Source organism: Phoca vitulina, unplaced genomic scaffold (genome assembly GCF_004348235.1).
Source record: "Phoca vitulina isolate PV1807 unplaced genomic scaffold, GSC_HSeal_1.0 scaffold73, whole genome shotgun sequence".
Lineage (NCBI taxonomy): Eukaryota > Metazoa > Chordata > Mammalia > Carnivora > Phocidae > Phoca > Phoca vitulina.
The window spans coordinates 108,284-125,019 of record NW_022589776.1 but is presented as its reverse complement, the minus strand read 5'-3'; the positions used below and the strand labels follow the sequence as shown (position 1 = coordinate 125,019).

The following is a 16,736-nucleotide window of genomic DNA, read 5'->3' as shown; positions in this document are numbered from 1 at the left end:
ACACTGCATACCTGTTTGTAATTCATTGTTAACACTACCTAAAATCCTAACACCAGGTTAGACATATTTGGATGAGTATTTACTCTTCTTTGAAAATGCAAATAATTTGGAGACGACTAAGGAATGCAACTGTCTGACATGACTGTTGTACCAGAAAAATTACAGGAATTTTGTCATAGTGCTTATTAAATATGTAAAATATAATTATATACTTAAGATTATGACATATCTTTATGATAACTTAAAACTTAGCTTACTTAGCTACTTTATGTGCCTGCATATAAATAATAAACTGGCTTACATTTCAAATTATATTAGATCAAATCTCCAAAAACCACTGGGTTTTTTAATCAAAATTGGTCAAATATTAAACAATTAAAATAATTTTGGGTATATGACACTGTAGTGATGAATACATGATACTACACATTGTTAAAACCTATAAAACTTTACAGCACAAAGAGTGAACCTGAAGGTATGCATTTTTTTAATCAATGACCCCAGAATGAAATGCAGAATGTGACAAAACACTCTAACTGTATTACAAATGTATAAAACAACCTCACTGAAAGGTGTAGAGGGGGAAAGTGCTCACCTAAATAAGTGGAAATGAGTGAAATCTACAAGAGTAAAGGCAAAAAGGAACTGCATATAACCACTTTTTTCTGGCTGATAAAGCTGGAAACCCCCCCACCCCCCGCCCCCAGGGATACAAGTTAACAATTCTGTTACTGCTATACATGTGTACTGGAATGAACAATTAAGTAAATAAATGGATGGCCGGAGCCAAGTTTCTTACTGTTGGAATGAGAAATTACAGATAATCAGGAAGGGTAGGCTATAATTATCCATGTGGTAATGGATTAGAGTTGGAGATATCAATATGCACTCATTTAATTTAACATAAAAGCAGATGGGCATATACAGAAATATTTATAAATACATGTATATACACAGCTTTTATATATACAGATACATATACACATATATATCTCCCTGCTCTGTCAGCTGAGAGGGCCTAGAAGCAACTACATACCACTAGCAATGAGCACACCATCTGGATCTTGGTTTCTAATACCATTCTCCATAAAAGGAACCAGGGCTCCTTGGAGAAATAGCTGATTCTGGAACCAGGACAGGAAATATAAAAGATGATCCTGGAGCATCTTACAGTGATAGAAAGCAAAGAAGTGCTCAAAACACACACATGCACATGCACAATGATGGAAGTTTGTCAAAGGGATGCAGGAGCCAACTGAAAGAACACCCAAGGGAACAGTTTGAGTGACCAAATAAATAAAGTACTTTGGATTATAACCCAAAGTGTAAAATAAATATCCATGAGTCCATTTTGATATAAATAAATGACAAAATAAATAAATGAATGAAGAAGAAACAAATCTGCCATGCAGAAGAATTCCAAGTAATTTGCATAAACAATCTACCCTCTGGGAAGAGGAGCAGAACGCCCACTCCTTAAGTGTAGTGACTTCTGCCCAAAGAATACAGTAGGGATAGAAAGAAACCTGGCAAACATTACCTCAGTCAGATGCTAATGGTCAACATCAATAGTAACAAGTCATGCTGGGCACCTGGGTGGCTCAGTTGGTTAAGTGTGACTCCTGATTTCCGCTCAGGTCAAGATCTCAGGGTCAGGAGATCAAGCCCCACATTGGACTCTGCACTCAGTGGGGAGTCTGCTTGAGATTCTCTCTCCCTCTCCCTTTGCCCCCTCACCCCCCTGTGCACATGAGCGTGTGCGTGCTCTTGGGCCTCTCTCCAAAATAAATAAATCTTTTAAAAAAATACTAGTAAGTCGTGCCAATAGTATGTACCTTTGATATGATGTAATGAAAAGGGCAATTTCCCTCTCTGGTCTTTCACCCAAAAACATATAACCCCATGATAAAAACATCAGATAAATTCCAATTAAGAGACATTCCACCAAATGCCTGATTGGTACTCTTCAAAACTATCAATATCATCAAAAATAAGAGAAGTCTGATAAACTGTTATAGTCAGGAAGACCCTAAACAGACATGATCACCAAGTGAAGTATGCTATCCTGGATGGGATCCTGGAATAGAAAAAGGCCAGGAGATAAAAAAAAAAAAAAAAAAAAAAAAAAACAAGAAAATATGAATAAAATATGGACTTTAATTAATAAAAAATACATCCATATTGGTTTGATAATTGTAACAAATGCACTGTACTCATGTAAGATTTTAGTAATAGTGGAAACTGGGTGTGGGGTATATGGAAGCCTTCTGCACTATCTTTGTTGGCCATCCCAGCAGTTTGGTTGCAAAACCATATAATAAAGTCAGTTACATAGAAAGATTTTCAGTAACTAATATATTTTTAAGAACCAGATTTTTTCCCACCAACAGTGTAAGAGGGTTCCCCTTTCTCCACAACCTCTCCAACATCTGTTGTTTCTTGCCTTGTCAATTTCTGCCATTCTAACTGGTATCTCTGTATACTATACAGATACTGTAAGGTGGTATCTCAATGTGGTTTTGATTTGAATTTCCCTGATGGCTAATGATGATGAACATTTTTTCATGTGTCTGTTAGCCATTTGTATGTCTCCTTAAAAAGTGTCTGTTCATGTCTTCTGCCCATTTTTTGACTTGATTATTTGTTTTTTGGGTGTTGAGTTTGAGAAGTTCTTTATAGGTCTTGGATACCAGCCCTTTGTCTGCAGTGTCATTTGAAAAAATCTTCTCCCATTCCGTGGGTTGCCTCTTTGTTTTGTTGACTGTTTCCTTTGCTGTGCAGAAGCTTTTTATCTTGATGAAGTCCCAAAAGTTCATTTTCACTTTTGTTTCCCTTGCCTTTGGAGACATGTCTTGAAAGAAGCTGCTGTAGCCAATGTCGAAGAGGATACTGCCTATGTTCTCCTCTAGGATTTTGATGGATTCCTGTCTCATGTGGAGGTCTTTCATCCATTTTCAGTTTATCTTTGTATATGGTGTAAGAGAATGGTCGAGTTTCATTCTTCTTATATAGCTGTCCAATTTTCCCAGCACCATTTATTAAAGAGACTGTCTTTTTTCCATTGCATATTTTTTCCTGCTTTGTCGAAGATTATTTGACCATAGAGTTGAGGGTCCATATCTGGGCTCTCTATTCTGTTCCATTGGTCTATGTGTCTGTTTTTGTGCCAGTACCATGCTGTCTTGGTGATCACAGCTTTGTAATATAGCTTGAAATCAGGCAATGTGATGCCTCCAGCTTTGTTTTTCTTTTTCAGCATTTCCTTGGCGATTCGGGGTCTTTTCTGATTCCATACAAATTTTAGGATTGTTTGTTCCAGCGCTTTGAAAAATGCCGTTCGTATTTTGAAAGATGGCGTTGAAGGTATAGATTGCTCTGGGCAGCACAGACATTTTAACAATGCTTATTCTTCCGATCCAAGAGCATGGAATGTTTTTCCATCTTTTTGTGTCTTCTTCAATTACTTTCATGAGTGTTCTGTGGTTCCTAGAGTATAGATCCTTTACCTCTTTGGTTAGGTTTATTCCAAGGTATCTTATGGTTTTTGGTGCTATTGTAAATGGAATTGTTTCTCTAATTTCTCTTTCTACAGTTACATTGTTAGTGTATAAGAAAGCAACTGATTTCTGTGCATTGATTTTGTATCCTGCCACATTACTGAATGGCTGTATGAGTTCTAGTAATTTGGGGGTGGAGTCTTTTGGGTTTTCCACATAAAGTATCATATCATCTGCAAAGAGAGAGAGTTTGACGTCTTCTTTGCCAATTTGAATACCTTTTATTTCTTTTTGTTGTCTGATTGCTGTTGCTAGGACTTCTGTGCTATGTTGAACAATAGTGGCGAGAGTGGGCATCCTTGACGTGTTCCTGATCTTAAGGGAAAGGCTCTCAGCTTCTCCCCATTGAGAATGATATTCACTGTGGGTTTTTCATAGATGGATTTTATGAAATTGAGAAATGTTCCCTCTATCCCTATACGGTGAGGAGTTTTAATCAGGAAAGGATGCTGTATTTTGGTGGGAATTCAAGTTGGTACAGCCACTTAGGAAAACAGTATGGAGGTTCCTCAAAAAATTAAAAATAGAGCTACCCTATGACCCAGCAACTGCACTACTGGGTATTTACCCCAAAGACACAGATGTAGTGAAAAGAAGGGCCATATGCACCCCAATGTTCATAGCAGCAATGTCCATAATAGCCAAACTGTGGAAAGAGCCGAGATGCCCTTCAACAGATGAATGGATAAAGAAGATGCGGTCCATATATACAATGGAATATTACTCAGCCATCAGAAAGGATGAATACCCAACTTTTGCATCAACACGGATGGGACTGGAGGAGATTATGCTAAGTGAATAAGTCAAGCAGAGAAAGTCAATTATCATATATGGTTTCACTTATTATTATAAGGAGTAGCATGGAGGACATTAGGAGAAGGAAGGGAAAAATGAAGGGGGGGGAAATCGGAGGGGGTGAAAAACCATGAGAGACTATGGACTCCGAGAAACAAACTGAGGGTTTTAGAGGGGAGGGGGGATGGGGGGATGGGTTAGCCCGGTGATGGGTATTAAGGAGGGCATGTATTGCATGGAGCACTGGGTGTTATACGCAAACAATGAATCATGGAACACTACATCAAAAACTAATGATGTACTGTATGGTGACTAACATAACATTATATATATATATATATATACAGATTTTTTCAACAACCATGTAGAGTGACTTTTAGAAACCATGTCCATTGTTACTTTACCTTCAGTTCAGGATGCATCACTGCTTACATTTTGCTTCTATAATTAGTGTCTAATAATCAAGACTAAAAAGATACCCTCCTAGATAGATTTATACACACCCTTACCCTCCATACACACACATACAGAATTAGGAGTTATTACTATTCTAGCATGAACTAAGGCCACTCTATAAATCTCAAATTTATTTTGCAGAAGCAGTGTCAAAAAAAAAAAAAAGTGCCAACTTAATGATTTCTTTCCCCATTGGAATTTGCTTATAAGTTAATTCAACTGACATCTAAAACTTCATATGAATTCTTTTTAATTCAGAGTCAAGGAGTAGCTGGTAGCCATTATTCTAACTTTGAATATGTTATGTTAAATGCATGTTTTAAAGCCAGCTTTACTACAGGAAAGTCATCAAGTCAATTTTAAATAAATTTGATTATGTTTTATCTCTAGGAAAGCATCTGTTAGTTTTCTAGGAAAATGAATCAACTAGTCATTTTTTTTTTCTACTTGGCCAGAAATGCTACTTCTATATAAATTCATGGAATAAGTACTTCCATACAAGGCTAAAGATAGCTTTAAAAAGCCAAATCTTAAAATAAAACTGGAAAACAGATTCACTATGAACATTATTTTTAGCATCCCTCTTACAGTACAATATCAAACTAAACTTTAAATATGGCCTTACAAAAGGGGTTGCTGCCAGGCTCTATTCTTCTCTTTTGATATAAGCTATAAAGAATTTGAACATAAAATGTAAATGAGAATGCACAACCAAATAAATAGCTCATTTTAAGTTGCTACATATCATATCAGCTTTGGAAGAGAGGTTTAATAAGGGATCCCCAGGCATTATAAGGTGCTCTTAATGTTCTTTCTGGTCCTTTAACTGACAGATCCCCACACTGAGAATAGATATCTGAAGAACTGTATCCATGATCATCAGTTGATTCATTGATCTTACTACAAATAATTAGGAATGATTTGTAGACTAGAGGCTGGTAAACATGTAGTTTTTCTCATCAATTTTTTCTTATACCCTCATTCTCAGCATTCGGTATCACTAAAAATCTATAAACTGTGACTGGTAAATCCTAATCAGAGGAACACAAAATGAGGCTTAAATTTAGATCAGGATGGACTACAACACGTCCAGACATCCATGCATGCACAATGGCTACACCAACCGAATACATTAAACAGTAACGCTAAAAAGAAAGACACTTAAACCCAAATGTTTCACCTCCTACAACTATCCCTGGTGAATATTCAGTCAGTCTCTGCAATGTATTTCCAGTAAAGAATAGTTTTAAGAGGCTTTTCATCTTCCCTAATCAGCGACCTTATCCTCCACTATCTTCTGGAAAGAGCTTCAATTTTAAAAAACAAACAAGAGTCCTGTTCTCCTGTCTTTAACTTGTTTTTATTGGTTTATTTGCCCTAACCTTTTCATAAACCTCAGGTAATTCCCAGTTTTAGCTTCCCTAACACTATCACACCTAAACTTTCATTTGAATTCTTTTCCAGTCATAACCAGGGAGTAGCTAGTAGCCACTGTTCTAACTTTGAAATATGTTCTGTTAGATGCATATTTTAAAGCCAATTGTACTATATGGGAAAGTCACCAACTCCATTTTAAATAAATGCTACTCTTGTATTTTTTCTTAGTTACATGCTCCTTCCTTGATATTTTGTATATTTCCTGTGACCTTTGTGCTCAGAGAGTTGTCTGTATCGCTGGCTTTGTTAGATAAAATACCTTGCCTGTAAACCTTTCTCTACTGTTTAGATCATTCACAAGTATATCATCAGAATTTCATTTTTTATTATCACCATCTTCATAGGTCACAGTTCCTTTAAAATATCTTTTTCTCTAAACTTCTTAAAAACTACTTTTTCTTTTTTCTTTTTTTTTTTTTTTTAAAAGGGGCCCAGGGGGGGGGGGGGGGAGGGGAGAGGGAGAGGGAGAGGGAGAAAGAGAATCTTAAGCAGGCTCCAGGCCCAGCGCAGAGCCCCAGTTGGGGCTCAATCTCATGACCCTGAGTTCGTGACCTGAGTGGATATCAACAGTTGGACGGTTAACTGAGTCATCCAGGCACCCCAAAATCTACTTTTTAAAAATGATATACAGTACCACCTTGCCTTGACATTATAAACTCTAATAAGGTCACCTTTCCCAGAATTCCTTTTAAGGCCATATCACCAATATATTCTTTGATAGTCATTAAAAGATACAGAATTGTAATTCTCTGGCTTTGTCCACCTTCAAAGAGATGACACTGTTGGCAAGATAAAAGGAGAATGCATCAGATGCTCTGGCTTAATGCTAACTCACATCTGTACAGCACTATTTACAAAATATTTTCACGTGCATTATCACATTTAATCCTCACAATAAACTTAGAAGTTTGGAAAGACAGGTATTATTGCCTGAAGGCTAAAAACAGTTAAATTATTTACTTAAGGCCACAAGGCCAGGCAAATGGAAATTGACACCTATTTTGGGGTCCTTTCATTATAATGCCTTCCTCTTCTTTTAGCAGAATCAGACTTCCAGCCAACAATAAGATGCTAGAAGTTCCCTGTACCTATTATTTCTTGCATCTACGCGAGTATTATAATCTAAATTAAGAACTCTTGTTTTGTTTTTTTTAAGATTTTTAAGCAATCTCTCCATCCAACTTGGGGCTCAAACTCACAACCCCAAGATCAAGAGTCACATGTTCTACAGACTGAGCCAGCCAGGTGCCCCAGAACTCTTGTTTCTAATAGCTACAGAGTTTGTTCTCTGGGGAAGTGATGTTATTTCCTATCCACTAAGAAAAATGAATCTCATATGACCTTGGTTTTATTCCCAGCTCCACTATCTTTTTTCACTGTGTAGCCCTGGGAATTGGCTTCAAAACTCTATTGCAAATATAACATTACTATTTTTTCACACTTTACAAGCAAATGTTTTTCCTAATCATAAAGAAAAACAAAAATCCCTCTACATTCTTAACATATAATGATAATAACCAGCTGATTTCTAACTATAGGTAATATAATAATAAAAAAAAAGAATACTAAGAAATAAAAGAAAAAGCAGAGGATAACCAAGAATTTCTTGACCACATGGGTCAAGAAAATATAAGACAGATTACAGACAGCATAATGGAGTCACATTCCTTTTTAAAATTAATCAGATTGCAAGGACTGGTTTATTTATATATTCTAAAGGTTCCATTTGTTTCAATTGGGAAAAAAAAACAATGGGAAAAAACTACATTAGCATGACACACCTTAAAATAACTTAATAATTTGGTTATAATATACTAACAGCAAATGAAATAAATCTCAAATCTTTTCAAATACTGACAAGATACATACATATTTATACATTTGTAGGTTGCATAAATGTCTTTATAAATTATCAAAGAAATGTTAAAGTAGAAATTTTGTGAAAGAATCACCTATTTAAAAGTAAATAAAGCACAACAAAAATAAATACAAGATTTACCTTTTTTATGGGTCCCACAATTCATTGGGGAAAGATCCATAAAGAATGGAATGATTGGTAGAGCATAGGGACTACAGTTGATGGTATTGTAATAGCATTGCATGGTGACAGATAGTAGCTGATGAGGAGAACAAAGGCAAAAGAAGTGTAGATAAAATTAAATTTCCTTACAACTTGCAAGTACTTGAGACAGGCAGAGTGACATTCCTCAAGGAACTCACAATTGCCTTAATGTTAATGCTTTGCTAGCAGCAAAAAGCAACCTTAGCTTGCCAAGGTTGATCCCTCAAGGATCCTGTAAGTATTCTTCTTTTTTTTTTTTTTTAAGATTTTATTTATTTATTTGACAGAGAGAGACACAGCGAGAGAGGGAACACAAGCAAGGGGGAGTGGGAGAGGGAGAAGCAGGCTTCCCACGGAGCAGAGAGCCCGATATGGGACTCAATCCCAGGACCCTGGGACCATGACCTGAGCCGAAGGCAGTTGCCTAACAACTGAGCCACCCAGGCGCCCAAGTCTTCTTTAACATATGAAAATCCTTTTGAAAACTTCCTTTATCTCTGCCCCTCCCAACTTAAAGGTATACAATCAATTGCTCCTCACAATCCCAGGGCAGCTCTTTCTGCTCGTGGGTCCTGTCCCCAGACTTTAATAAAAAACACCTTTTTACCCAGAAAACGTCTCAAGAATTCTTTCTGGACCGCTCACTCCCAGCCCACTTCACATCAATAGCTACACTTGTGGTGAGGATAGCATAACATTGAGAGTTGTTGAATCACTATGCTTTATAACTAAATCTAATGTAACATTGTGTGTCAATTATACTGAAAAAAAGAAGAGGAAGAATGGAACGATTTTGCTACTGTGATACACCCCGGCAATAACAAAGGTAAATCAAAGAACTTACTTTAAAAAAAGACTAAGACTTTTTCTAGTTAATGCATCCATGAAAACTATAGAAAACCTTTTAAATATTAGATGCAAACAAAATAATTTTTTTTTTTTTAGATTTTATTTATTTGACAGAGAAAGACACAGCAAGAGAAGGAACACAAGCAGGGGGAGCAAGAGAGGGAGAAGCAGGCTTCCCGCGGAGCAGGGAGCCCAATGCGGGGCTCGATCCCAGGACCCTGAGATCATGACCGGAGCCGAAGGCAGACGCTTAACTACTGAGCCATGCAGGCGCCCCAATGTAAACAAAATTTTAAAAGATCCTGCCTCCAGAATGTATAAAAATTTTATTTATTTATTTGACAGGGAGAGAGAGGGAGAGGGAGAAGCAGACTCCCTGCTGAGTGGGGAGCCCAATCAGTACTCGATCCCAGGTTTTTTGTTTTGTTTGTTTTTAAGATTTTATTCATTTATTCAGAACGTATACCTTGTATAAACAGAGAAGAGACACTCTGTATTTAGAAGTAATGGTCAGGGCTATTATGGTCTTTGGGTTCTGATTCCACTGTGACTTTGAGCAAGAGAACTTTCACCCAAATAACTATTTTTAAATGAGGGTGTGGGATTAGATAGCTTCTAAAGTCCTAATATCTCTAGAATCTTGTGATTCTAGGAATTACAGCATAAGTCTACTAGCCTGAATGTAATCAATTTTAGATCTCCAGTAGGAAACAGGAAGTTCCTTGTCCACAACCCAGGGGTAATTGGGTTTTCCCTCACAGCAATAACATCTCCAGTAATTCAATTGCCTGATAAATCTACCTTCTCCTGATGATAATGTGTTATTATCCAATCATATCACATTAAAATATAATTCTACTATAACCAATGGGAAATAACTTTCTAGTAAGAAGATATGTAATGAGTCTTTCAAACATTAAACCAGAAAAGATAACTGTGTGCCAACTTGCAAAAACAATTCAGCTTTAAGACAGCTATGTGAATCTGAAGAAATGTTTACAGTGTAGTCATTAATCAAATGGCTTGTAAATGAAATTACTAGACACATGTTCATTGCTAATGACTTCTTAACTTAATCCTCAGATTATAAGACTACAACTTTTATGTTTGCCCTTTCTTATTTCAAATTCAAGCCATAGCCAGAATGCAATAAGCTTTGATTCTAACTTTTCTGTTAAGGACTCCCATATCATTCCAAAATTCCTAAAAGCATACTGTAAATAACAGAGGCAAAGGTAATTTTCCATGTAACAACTTACTGACCAATGGGATTCTTTAAAGAAGAGGGAGGTGGGCAGAAGAGGGGAGGAGACAAAAGAAAGTATCTCTGAAATTCATTTTAGCCACAGTAACACAAGTCGCCCAGTTGTTTCTTATACAAGCATACCTCCTTTTAATGTACTTTACTTTGTTGCACTTTGCAGATAATGCATTTTTTACGTACTGAAGGCCTGTGCCAACCCTGTGTCAAGGGAGTCGATCAGAGCCATTTTTCCAACAGCATTTGCTTATTTCATGTCTCTATGTCACATGTTGCTAATTCTCAAAATATTTCAAACTTTTTCTTTGTTATTATAGTTGTTACAGTGATCTGTGATCAGTGATCTTTGTTGTTACTATTGCAGTTGTTCTGGGGCACTAAGAACTGCACCCATATAAGAAGACAGCAAACTTAATCCACAAAGGTCGTATGCCTTCTGACTGCTCCACTGACTATTCCCTGTCATTCTCCCTCTCCTCTGGCCTCCCTAATGCCTAAAACAAAACAATACTGAAATTAGGCCAACTAATAACCCAACAATGGTCTCTCAGTGTTCAAGTCAAAGAGCTGCACATTGTTCAGTTTAAATCAAAAGCTAGAAATGATTAAGCTCAGTGAGGAAGGCATGCCAAAAGCTGAGACAGGCCAAAAGCTAGGTCTCTTGCTCCAGACAGCCAAGTTGTGAACGCAAAGAAAAAATTCTTGAAGTAAATTTAAAGTGCATATATAAATACATAAATGATAAGAAAGTGAAACAGCTTGGGGTGCCTGAGTGGCTCAGCTGGTTAAGTGTCCAACCTTTGGTTTCAGCTCAGGTCATGACCTCAGGATCCTGGGAACAAGCCCCATGGTGGGCTCCACGCTCAGCAGAGAGTCTGCTTGTCTCCCTCTGCCCCCTCCTCACAGTGTGCGCACATCCACACGCACTCTCCCTCTCTCTTTCTAAAATAAATAAATAAATCTTTAAAAAAAAAGAAAGAAAGAAAAGAAGGTGAAACAGCTTTACTGCTGATATGAAGAAAGTTTTAGTGGTCTGGATAGAAGACCTAAATTTCCTTAAGCCAAAGCCTAATCCAGAGCAAGGCCCTAACTCTCTTCAATTCTGTGAAGGCTCAGAGAAGTGAGGAAGCTGCACAAGAAAAGTCTGAAGCCAGCAGAGGTTGGTTCATGAGGTGTAAGGAAAGCAGCCGTCTCCATAACATACAAATGCAAGGTGAAGCAGCAAGTGCTGATGTAGAAGCTGCAGCAAGTCATCCAGCAGATTGAGCTAAGATAATTAATGAAGGTGGTAATGATAAGGGAGCAGAAGGCTAGCTGAAGACAAAGCATAAACTGATACCGTGCAACCTTCCCCCTCCCCCTCTACTCCTGGGTGGGACATGTGTGACATTCTTCCAGGACGCTCCCAACTGTCTTAATGTTAATGCTTTACTAGAGGGAAAAACAATCTTAACTTGATGATGGCAAGGCCTCCAGAATCTTGTAGGTCCTCTTTAGCATATGAAAGTTCTTTTGAAAACCTCCCTTTTTCCTTACCTGCCCCAGCCCCATAGTATATAATCAATTGCCCCTTACAACCCTGTACAGCTCTTTCTGTCCAGGGCTTTAATAAAACTACCTTTTTGCACCAAAGACATCTCAAGAATTTTTTCTTGGCCTTCGGCTCTGGATCCCACCCCACCAAACCTCACCTCTATTCCAAAACTACATCATTTACACTAAACAACAGATTTTCCGTGTAGATGAAACAGTCTTCTTCTGGAATATGCCATCTGGGACTTTCATAATTAGAGAAGAGAAGTCATTATCCGGCTTCAAAGCTTCAAAGGACACGCTGACTCTCTTATTAGGGGCTAATGCAGCTGGTGACTTTAAGTTGAAGACAATGCTCATTTACCATCCTGAAAACTCTAGGGCCCTTAAGAAGTATGCTAAATATACTCTGCCTGTGCTCTAGAAATGGAACAACAAAGCCTATATAACAGTACATCATCTGTTTACAACATGGTTTACTGAATATTTTAAGCCCACTATTGAGACCTACTGCTCAGAAGAAAAGATTCCTTTCAAAATATTACTGCTCATTGACAGTATACCTGATCACCCTAGAGCTCTGATGGAGATGTAAGACATGATTAATGCATCCATTCTGCAGGCCATAAATCAGGTAGTCATTTTAACTTTCAAGTCTTCTTACTTAGGAAATATATTTCATAGGGTTAGAGCTGCCATAGATAGTGATTCCTGTGATGGATCTGGGCAAAGTCAATTGAAAACTTTCTGGAAAAGATTCATCATTCCAGATGCCATTAAGAACATTCGTGATTCATAGGAAAGGTCAAAATATCAACATGAATAAGAGTTTGGAAGAAGTCAATTCCAACGCTCATGGATGACTTTGAGGGGTCCAAGGCTTCAGAGGAGGAAGTACTTGCAGATGGGGTGGAAACAGCAAGAGAACTGGAATGACAAGTGGAGCCTGAAGATGAGACTAAACTGCTGGAATCTCATGATAAAACTTGAATGGATGAGAAGTTACCTCTTACAGATGAGCAAAGAAAGTGGTTTCTTGAGATGGAATCTACTCCTGGTGAAGATGCCATGAAGATTGTTGAAATGACAACAAAGGATTTTTTTTTTTTTAATGTTTTATTTATTCATGAGAGTCAGAGAGAGAGAGAGGCAGAGGCAGAGGGAGAAGCAGGCTCCCCGCCTAGCAGGGAGCCCGATGCGGGACTCAATCCCAGGATCCCGGGATCATAACCTGAGCCGAAGGCAGACGCTTAACCATCTGAGCCACCCAGGCGCCCGACAACAAAGGATTTAGAACACTACCTAACGTAGTTGATAAAGCAGAGGCAGGGTTTGAGAGGATTGATTCCAATTATGAAAGAAGTTCTACTGTGGTTAAATGCTATGCGAACTGCATCACATGCTACAAACTGTCGTGAAATTAAGAGTCAGTTGATGCAGGAAACTTCACTGTTGTCTTATTTTAAGAAATTGCCACAGCCACCCCAGCCTTCAACACCCTGAGCAGTCAGCAGCCATCAACATTGAAGCAAGACCCTTTACCCGCAAAAAGATAACTTGCTGAAAGCTCAGATGATACTTAGCATTTTTCAGCAATAAAATATTTTTAATTGAGGTATGTACATTTTTTAGACATAATGCTATTTCACAGTTAACAGACTACAATATAGTGTAAACATAACTTTTATACACCGGAAAACCAAAAAATTCATTTGACTCGAGTTACTGTGATATTCACTTTATTGCAATGGTCTGGACCTGAAACTGCAATAGCTCAGAGGTATGCCTGTATCTGCTTTGCCCTCCAGCTTTCCATCTCTTAAAACTATTTTAAATGCCTCACTATGCTGAACTTCTATTACAATCCCCTCTAGTCCACATTAAATTTATAAACGCTAAAGTCCTGTGTAAATTGGTACTCATTTTTTTTTCTTTTAAAGATTCTATTTTTAGGTAATCTCTACACCCAATGTGCGGCTCAAACTCACAACTCTGAGATTAAGTCGCACATTCCACCAAGTGAGCCAGCCAGTCGCCCCAGTACTGACTTTATTACTATCCAGGAGGCTCTGTAGACTAATCATTTAGACTACAAATAAAAGACTTCACCATTTATAGAGGAAAACTAGTTTAACAACTTGACACATTTCCTAAAAGCGAGATTATAATCTCACAAATTCGCCATATATTGACAGGAGCCAAAATTTCGTTCATAATCTCACAAAAGAAGCACCACATTCATTTACTGCCATAAAATATAATAAGTTAAACAGCTATTTAGCAGTTTTTTAGTTCATTATATTCCTGAAGTCATTTGATTTAATCAAAACTCCCAGAATTCAAGTTAAGACCAGTCCAGCCCCTAGAAGAGTCCCACTACTGTCAATAGCCTTTTAAGATCCCTGGTTAGGCCACCTCCCAACCTCTGCAGTCCAAGGCAAAGGGGACCCTAGCCTGGGGCCTATATATGTCTCATCCTACCCCCAGTTCCATTCCACACCCTCTGGAACCTCCAAAGCAAGGTTACAGGTACCTCAACCCAAAGTCCAATGTCCACCCACTCTAATCTTCATTGTGCAAATGCTACCCCTTGGCCATCTCTTGGGCCTAGGAGGTACACATTGGTGCGGTCTTCCTTTAGTAGAAAAAAAAGAGAGAGAGAGACCTACACAGGTCCTGAAAGCAACTTAAGGCCATTTAGGTAGAGAATTTAGGAGTTCATTTTACTTGGAACAGGATTTAGAGGAAGGTAGAGCATAATCTCTAGGTGGGACATCTCTGGCCTGCTGGCACATCCTTCACCTCTTCAACTCCTAGTCAGCCAGCACCAGAGTCCCCTAAAGCTCAGCATCCCAGAGCACTGCCTTAATGCTCTCTCTGTATCCCAAAGATTACTCAAATTTGGGTTCACACTAATGGAGTCAGATAACTGTACACATCAGTTCAGCATTTCCCACGCACCTACCTTATGCCAAACACATGGTACAAGCTAAGGATATAAAGATGAGTACGATGTAATCCTGACATTAAGGAATTGTAGTGGATTGACTACAGGAAGGGCTCCATTTGTTCACACATCCTCTATCCATGCCCTTTGATAGTGCTCTCCCACACTGACCCTGGGGTTGGCCGTATGACTTGTTTTAGACAATGAGATAGTAGCAATTGTATCAGAAGCAGAAATTTGAAAAGTTCCTGCACATTAAGGTTTAGCCCTCTTGATGCTCTTGGGAACCCTGTAGCCATTATGTCAACAAGTTCAAGCAGCCCGTTGAAGAATTAGAAACCACAAGAGAATAACTAAGGTGTCCCAATCATCAATCAGCCAGACTCCTCTGACCCAGCAGCTGTCCATGTAAGTGAGTCCCAGCAAAAATCAGCTGAGCCCTGCTGAGCACAGCCCAAACTGCTGATTCCACAAAATCATGAGCTACATAAATGGCTGCTATTCTAAGCCACTAAGTTTTGATGTGATTTGTTGCAGTGCAAAGTCTAACTGATACAAAACTCAAAGCCTTGTAGGGAAGCCAGGCTTATATACAAGAGAACACAGTATAGCATGAGGGCTGCAATATGTACCTAAGGATAAGATTCATGGATAATTCAGAGGAGCAGGTGATTAACCAGGCTGGGTCCAGTGTGGAGGATTACAAGGCAATGTTAGGAAAAGAATCACAGAGAAGATGATGCATATTCTTTTCCTTTATTCTGAAGAAAAGAACCACTTCAGGAGGTGATAGATTTAACCAACCTCTGCCTCTTCCATCATTAATATGAATCCCCCAGAGGGAACACCAGAACCAAATCACAATCCATGGGCTACTGTTTCTACCAAGAAACCACAGAGTATTCTTCCAACCAGAAACTCTCTCTCTCAGACCTCAAGGAATTTCATTGAGACTGAAACCAGCTTCTTCTCTGAGAAAACACCAAATGGCGGATGATGCCAGTGGTTTGGAAGGGCTCAGGGGCCCTGGCATGGAAGGCCACAGCAGCGGCATCTGGGGCCAGAGTTGCAGCTATGGTCGGGGCAAGGTGGAGGCCACAGAGCTTGTGGAGTTCTAGGAGGCAAGGCCGACGACAAGGAGTGGATCTCCGTCATCAAGCTGGGCCGCCTGGCTAAGGACATAAAGATCAAGTCCCTGGAGGAGATCTATCTCTTCTCCCTGCCAATCAGAGAATCTGAGATCATTGACTCTTTCCTGGAGGCATCCCTCAAGGATGAGGTTTTGAAGATTATGCCTGTGCAAAAGCAGACCTGTGCTGCCCAGGAGACCAGGTTCAAGATGTTTGTTGCCATCGGAGATTACAGTGGACACATCGGTCTGGGTGTTAAGTGTTCCAGGAGGTAGCCACTGCCATCCATGGAGCCATCATCCTGGCCAAGCTCTCCATTGTCCCTGTGCTGTGAAACTACTAGGGGAACAAGATCAGCAAACCCCACACTGTTCCAGGCAAGGTGACTGGCCGCTATGGCTCTGTGCTGGTGCACCTTGTTGCACCCCCAGAGGCCCCAGCCCCTGTGCCCAAGAAACTCCTGATGACTTGGGGCGCCTGGGTGGCTCAGTCAGTTAAGCGTCTGCCTTCGGCTCAGGTCATGATCCCAGCATCCTGGGATCGAGCCCCGCATTGGGCTCCCTGCTCAGCGGGAGCCTGCTTCTCACTCTCCTTCTGCCTATCTGCCTACTTGTGATCTCTCTCTCTCTAAGAAATAAATAAAATCTAGAAAGAAAGAAAGAAAAGAAAGAAAGAAAGAAAGAAAGAAAGAAAGAAAGAAAGAAAGAAA

At 39.1% G+C, this 16,736-nt stretch overlaps 1 protein-coding gene and 1 pseudogene across 8 annotated transcripts in view; one reads left to right on the top strand and one right to left on the bottom strand.

Moving 5' to 3' along the window:
• The window catches only part of DNM3 (dynamin 3), a 543,403-nt gene that overhangs the window by 485,264 nt on the left and 41,403 nt on the right, over positions 1-16,736 (bottom strand). The window lies entirely within an intron of this gene.
• Positions 15,895-16,736, top strand: part of LOC116625083 — a 1,140-nt pseudogene continuing 298 nt past the window's right edge.